Here is a 7,211-nt window from a genome sequence, read left to right on the forward strand (position 1 = left end):
GGCATATGCCTAGGTTGTAGGCCAGTTCCCCAGTAGGGGGTGCATGAGAGGCCAACCCACATTGATGTTTCTCTCTCTCCCTCCCTTCCCCTCTTTCTAAAAATAAATAAGTAAAATCTTTTTAAAAAGGTATTTGCAACATAAAATTGCAATGGGTTCTCTGATGCACAGCGAATGGCTGAGACAGAGCGGGGCCCCTGTGGCTCAGGGACCGCAGCTGCCCACCACTGGCTTTGTGTGGCCTGCAAGCTATGAACAGGTCAGATATCTGAAATGGTTCTTTTTTTTTAAAGATTTTATTTATTTATTTATCTTTAGAGGGGAAGGAGAGAGGGAGAGAAACATCAATGTATGGTTGCCTTTCGTGTGTCCCCTGCTGGGAGTTGGCCTGCAGGGAACCCACCTGCAACCCAGGCATGTGCCCTGACTGGGAATCGAACCTCGATCCTCTGGTTCGCAGGCCCGCGCTCAATCCACTGAGCTACACCAGCCAGGGCCTGAAATGGTTCTCAAACCCCAAAAGAAGAACACTTGACAGCACCTGAAAATGAAGCTCTGCTGGAGTGCAGCCATGCCCTCTCACACACGGTCTGGCTACCTGCCTGTGCCAGGGGGAGAGCTGAGTGGTCACCACCCAGACCGAGTGGTCCCCAAACCCCAGAGCCCTTACTCATGGAGCCTGCACCGGAGAAGTCAAGAAGGCAGTACGGCTAGAGAGGCCACAACCTCAGGGTCTCAACCCATCGTGCTGAACTCCAGGCTTCTTTTTTTCTTTAATTGTTGATGCTATTGCAGACGTCCCCATTTTCCCCCCTGGGGCCTCTCCTCCCAGCCCCCCTCCTCCCTTCCTCTGGCCATCACTGTACTGTCATCTGTGTCCCCAACTTCTTCAGTGTGTGATCGTTGGCTGATCTCTTCACCTTCTGTCATCCAGTCCCCCCCCCCCCCCGACAGCTGTCAATCTGTTCCATGTGTCCAGGCCTCTGTTTCTATTTGGTCTGTCCATTTGTTCTGTTCATTACATTCCACATACATGTGAAATCAGGTGGCACTTGTCTTTCTCTGACTGGATTATTTCAGAGTGTCATGTTCTCCAGGTCCATCCATGCTGTCGCAAAGGGCAGGAGCTCCTTCTTTTTCATGTTGAGTGGTATTTATTTCATCGTGTAGATGCACCACCACTTTTTTATCCACTTTTCTACTGATGGGCACTGGGGCTGTTTCCAGATCTTGGCGATTGGAAATAATGCTGCTATGGAATATAGGGGTGTATATATTCTTTTCTACTGGTGTTTTGGGTTTCTTGTGATATATTCCCAAAAGTGGGTTTGCTGGGTCAAAAGGCAGATTCATTGTTAATTTCTGAGGAAATTCCATACGGTTTTCCACAGTGGCTGCACCAGTCTGCATTCCCACCAACAGTGCACTAGGGTTTCCTTTTCTCTGCATCCTCGCCAACACTTGCTGTTTGTTATTTATTGATGATGGCCATCCTGACAGTGAGTTGATATCTCATTGTGGTTTTAATTTGCCTCTCTCTGATGGTTAATGACATTGAGAACTTTTCATATGTCTGTTGCTCATCTGTATGTCCTCTTTGGAGAAGTGTCTTTTCAGGTCTTTTGCACATTTTTTAGTCGGATTGTTTGACTTCCTGGAGTGGAGTTGTGTAAATTCTTTGCAGTTTTGGATATTAACTCCTTATCAGATGTCTCACTGGCTAATACGTTCTCCCAGGCAGTGTGCTCCCTCGTCGTTTTGCTGATGGTTTCTCTTGCTCTTCAGAGGCTTCGCAGTTTGATGTGGTCCCATTTGTTTATTCTTCCTTTTGTTTCCCTTGCCTGAGGTGGTGTATTGGCAAAAATATTGCTACGAAAGGTGTCTAAAATTGTACTGCCTGTGTTTTCCTGAAGGGTTTTTTATAGTTTCACAGCTTACATTTAAATTTTTATCCATTTTCACTTTATTCTGGTCTATGGTGTGAGTTTTGTGGTCTAGTTTTTTTTTTTTTGTATGTACCAGTTTAGTTCTCCCAACACAATTTTTTGAAGAAACTGTCTTTACTCTACTGTATGCTCTGGCCCCCTCTGTCAAATATTAATCAACTATAAAGGTGTGGGTTGCCCTGGCTGGTGTAGCTCAGTGGATTGAGCGCGGGCCTGCGAACCAGACGATCGCGGTTCGATTCCCAGTCAGGGCACATGCCTGGGTTGTAGGCTGGTTCCTTGCAGGCCAACTCCCAGCAGGGGACGCACAAAAGGCAACCATACATTGATGTTTCTCTCCCTCTCTCCTTCCCCTCTAAAGATAAATAAATGAATAAAATCTTTAAAAAAAAATAAAATAAAGGTGTGGGTTTATTTCTGGGCTCTCGGTTCTTATTCCAGTGGCCTTATGTCTGTTCTTGTGCCAGCACCAGGCTGTTGTGATTGCAGTGGCCTTGTGTGGTTTGATGTCAGGTATTGTGATCCCTCCAACTTTGTTCTTCTTTCTCAGGATTGCTGAGGCCATTCAGGGTCTCCTTAAGTTCCACATAAATTTTTGAACTATTTGTCCTAGGTCTATAACATATGTCATTCGTACTTTCATAGGGATTGTGTTGAATCTGTAGGTTGCTTTGGGGAGTATGGACATTTAATGATGTTAATTCTTCTCATCCATTAACACAGTATGTGCTTTTACTTATTGGTACCTTCCTCAATTTCTCTCTTCAATATTCTCTAGTTTTCCGAGTCCAGGTCTTTCACCTCTTTGGTTAAATTTCTTCCTAGGTTGCCCTGGCTGGGTGGTTCAGCTGGCTGGAGCATCGTCCCACACACAGAAAGGGTGTGGGTTCAAGTCTGGATCAGGTAACACATCTAGGCTGCAACTTCCATCCCCAGTTGGGCGTGTACAGGAGGTAACGGATCAATGTTTCTCCCTTCCTTTTTCCCTTCCCCTCTCTCCAAAATCAATAAACACAGTCTTGGATGAGAATGTAAAAAGTTTATTCCTAGGTGCCTACTTTTTTTGTTTCAGTAGTACATGGGATTGTTTTCTTGGTTTCTCTTTCTGATAGTTCATTGTTGGTAGAAATGACACTGATTTCTGGGTATTAATTTTGTTTCCTACTACTTTGTCGAATCCATGTATTTGTTCTAGTAGCTTCTTTGGTGGAGTCTTTAGGGTTTTCTATGTATGATAGCATGTTATCCGTGAATAATGGCAGTTTTACTTCCCCCTTTCCAATTTGGATGGCTCTTACTTCTTGTCTGATTGCTGTGGCCAGGACTTGCAGTACTGTGTTGAATAAGAGAGGGGAATGTGGACCTCCCTGTCTTGATTCCAGTCTTAAGGCAAACACTTTTAGTTTTGCCTATTGAGTATGATGTTGGCTGTAGGCCATGCGTGTGTTTTGCTGGCACTCGAGCACGCCGTGCGTGGTGTTCCCTGGATGTGTGTCCCCTGGAGTGGTGCTCCCCGATTCTTCCACAGCAGGAACGCAGGGCTGTCTGTCTCGCTTTTAGCGACGGCACAGTGTCCCCTAGCATGCCACGCCCTGATGCCTCTAACGACGCTCCCACTGTCAGTCTCTGAGATGGTTGCCCGTGTTTTGGGTTCATGAACAGCAGCTCTGTGGTGAGCCAGACTGCAATGAGCACACGCGTCGCCAGGCCCTGTGTTGATGTATGTGATTGTGGGCTGTGGAATGGCCACACCAGTGATGCTCTGTAAATACTGTGTTCAACCACAGTCGAATTCCCTCCCTCAAAACTTTCAGTAATGTACACTTTCCTAGCCCAATTGTGTGGCAATGTGTACCATTGATCCAATTCTCTGTTAAAACTGGGCGTAGTTGATATTTTTGACATTTGCCAAGTTAAAGAGTGGAAACTCTAGGTTAGGGAATTTCTAGGAAATTTGAAGGGAGAAAAAAATGAAAAGAAAGAAAACTAAGATTTGCCTGATTACTAGGAAAGCTGAGCATGTTGTTATTTATTTTATTTCTTTTTGCTGTTTGTATTTCTACTGTTATATAGTGTTTCTATTTCTACTGTTTACACAGTCCTGGTGTCAACATAGACTCTACAAAAACCACATAATGAGGTAAGGGTTCCGAGTGCGAGCCGCAGGGCCAAGCAGCTCTGATCCAAGGTCTGATGTTTACTGGCCGTGTCCTGGGGCAAGTCGCTTGCCTCCTCCGTGTCTCTCGTTTACATCTGTGGGATGGAGACAGTGGCAGCCCCTGCCTCAGAGGGCTGGCGTTACAGCAGCGTGTGTGTGCAGCAGCTCAAGCAGTTGACTGTGTTTAATAAATAGGAACGACTACCAAGGTCTGGCCTATCATTTGTGTTGCAAATACTCCCTTCCAGGCTGTTGCTTTGTTGGGCCTTCGTCTTTGTCATGTCGTCACATCTATCCATCTTTTTTTTATAATGGCTTCAAGTTTCCATAAAAGCAAAACCAGACATTTAAAGTGAACGTGGAGTGAGAAACTAGAAAAAAAGAAGAAAATAGCAGCAATGTTCACGTCTGGGCAGTGAAATTTGGATGGCTCGTTTTCCTTTTTTATACTGTTTTCCAAATGTTTTCATGGATCTATATTTCCGAATGAACACATATTACCTTTACTTTTTGTTTATTGATTTGAGAGAGAGAGAGAGAAAGGGAGAGAGAAACATTCCCCTCTCCTCCCCTCCCCATGGGGTGGGTTGCCTTCCCTATGAGCCCGGACCAACTGGGGATTGAACCGGCAACCTTTTGGTGTCCGAGAGGAGGCTCCAACCAACTGACCCACCTGGCCAGGGCATAGCACCTTTACTTTTATGCTATGTTTTTAAACTTTATTTTAAGCGCACAACAATCAGTAGTGGCAAAAGCACTCCCCGCGCCCCAGTGAATGTTGTTCACCCCCAAACAAGCACAGAGTTGGTGGACTGCGACCACACACGCAGAGCACGCTGAACTCTCCAGGGGAGAACTCCACCTCTGAAGTCTGCACACCTGGGGCCAGATCCCGGACAGCGCGGCAGGACCGCCCCCTGGCGGCAGAGAAAAAAGAAGCCGGCCAGGAAGGGTTGTGGGCCGTGCGAACCTGTGCGCGGGTCCCCGTAGGAATGTCTCATTTCATTTAAATCACAAAGCAACCTTTTGAGTTGGGGACTAAACCTATGTGAGAGACGACAGGTGACAAATCTGAGCCGCCCAGCGACAAGGGGTAGAGTCCCCACGCTCTGAGAAAAGTCCAGGTTCCTATTGTCAGTCACTGAGTCTTCTGTTCCCAAAGGCCCCTGCCCGTGGATCCGATTCACGCACTGTGTAATTCACTTGCGGAAAGTGTGCGAGTCGATGGGCCTTCGTGTATTCACAGAGCTGGACAACCGCTGCCATTCTCCGTGAGAGCACTTCCCTCACAGGCTGTGGGGAAAGGGCGCCCTCCCACACGGTTGGGGGAAATGTAAACTGGTGCAGCCACTGTGGAAAACAGGATGGAGGGTCCTCGAAACACTAGAAGTGGAACTGCCATCTCACTCCCGGCACTATACGCAGAGGAGATGAAATCTTTATCTCACAGAGAGAGCATGCTCATCGCAGCGCTACTCACAACGGCCAAGACATGGACGCACCCTGCGTGGCTGTGGGTGAGGGAGTCGGTCAAGAAGCTGTGATGTATTTACACAAGGGAATATCATGCTGCCTTTGAAAAGAAGGAAATCCTGTCATGAGCAACACACGGGTAAGTGATGCTAACACATCTGACATGATGCTGAGTGACAGAAGCCAGAGAGAGAAAGACAAACTCGGCGTGGTGTCACTTTTACATGCAATCTGAACTCAAGATGTGGGCCTCAGGGAAGCAGAGAACAGAGAATCGGCTGCCAGAGGTGGGGGTGGCTGGAAGAAAGGGGAGCGGTCAGTGAGATAGTGCGAAGCTCCAGTTACACGGTGAATGAGGTCTGAGGCCCTGATGTGAAACGTGGAGATTGTGGTCAGTGACATTGTATCCTGGGACTGGAATTCGCTAAGAGAGTAGAACAGAAATGAACTCACCAAAAGCAAGGTGGACAGGTGTGGCGAGGGAGGTGTTACTAACTCAGTGGGCGGATCCTTTCTCAATGGGTACATACCATCCCGCTGTGTGCTTTAGATAGTATACGGTTTTGTTAGTCAGTTATACCACAAAAAGCTGAAAAAAGAACATTTCTATCACTCCAAAAGAAACCCTATCTGTACTCATCAGCAGTCACTCCACATTCCCCCCGCCCCCCACCCCCGACAACTGCTCACCCACTGTCTGCCTCTAGGGATTGGCTCGTTCTAGATATTTCATACGGATAGAATCATTCGTACAAATGGGAATGTGGAGTATGTGGCCTTTGTATTGGGCTTCTTTCATTCAGCATAATGTTTCCAAGTGTCACCCGCTCTGTGGCTTGTATCAAGACTCCTGAATGATATTCCATCGTATGGGTACATCACAGTTCGTTCATCCTTTCACCTGCTGGTGAGCTTTGATGGGCAATTATGAATAATGCTGCTATAAACTTTCATGTACATGATTTTAGAAAAGATTTTTAGAAAGATTTTATTTTTAGAGAGAGGGGAAGGGAGGGAAACATCAATGTGTGGTTGCCTCTCACACCCCCCCAACTGGGGACCTGGCCTGCAACTCAGGCATGTGCCCTGACTGGGAATCAAACCAGTGACCCTTTGGTTCACAGGCCTGAGCTCAATCCACTGAGACCCACCAGCCAGGGCTCACAAACAAGATTTTGATAGGCATGTGTTGTCATTTCTCTTGGTAGATATCCAGAAGGGGCTTGGGGGGTCATATGCAAACACTAGGTATGAGAGACCCTTTAACTTAGCTTCCCAGATCCTGGGGTCCCATATGGTTGCCAGTTCCCTGTTTGATTTCTACAAGGCCATTTCCAGAGACCAGGCCCAAACACACCAAGCAAACCATCTTGGGAGCCTGGTTCGATCAGTGTGCTCTGGTTCCACTCTCTTGGCCAACTCCTGCAGGCAGCATGCAGGGCCGGTGCCCTGACCCAGAACCCTAGGCCCTCACTGGAACCCCATGATTTCATGGCATTAGCTGAATCTCAAACTCTGGAAACAGAGAGAAGTGGCCTGGAAACTCCAGTGAAAGCCCAATCAACTGTTAGTGTTGAATGATGTTAACAAATGTTTACATTGCTCTCTCCTGGGAACATTGGTAGGGTGTGTTT

This window comes from Sturnira hondurensis, unplaced genomic scaffold (genome assembly GCF_014824575.4).
Source record: "Sturnira hondurensis isolate 20B ecotype Veracruz unplaced genomic scaffold, ASM1482457v3 Scaffold0005329, whole genome shotgun sequence".
NCBI lineage: Eukaryota > Metazoa > Chordata > Mammalia > Chiroptera > Phyllostomidae > Sturnira > Sturnira hondurensis.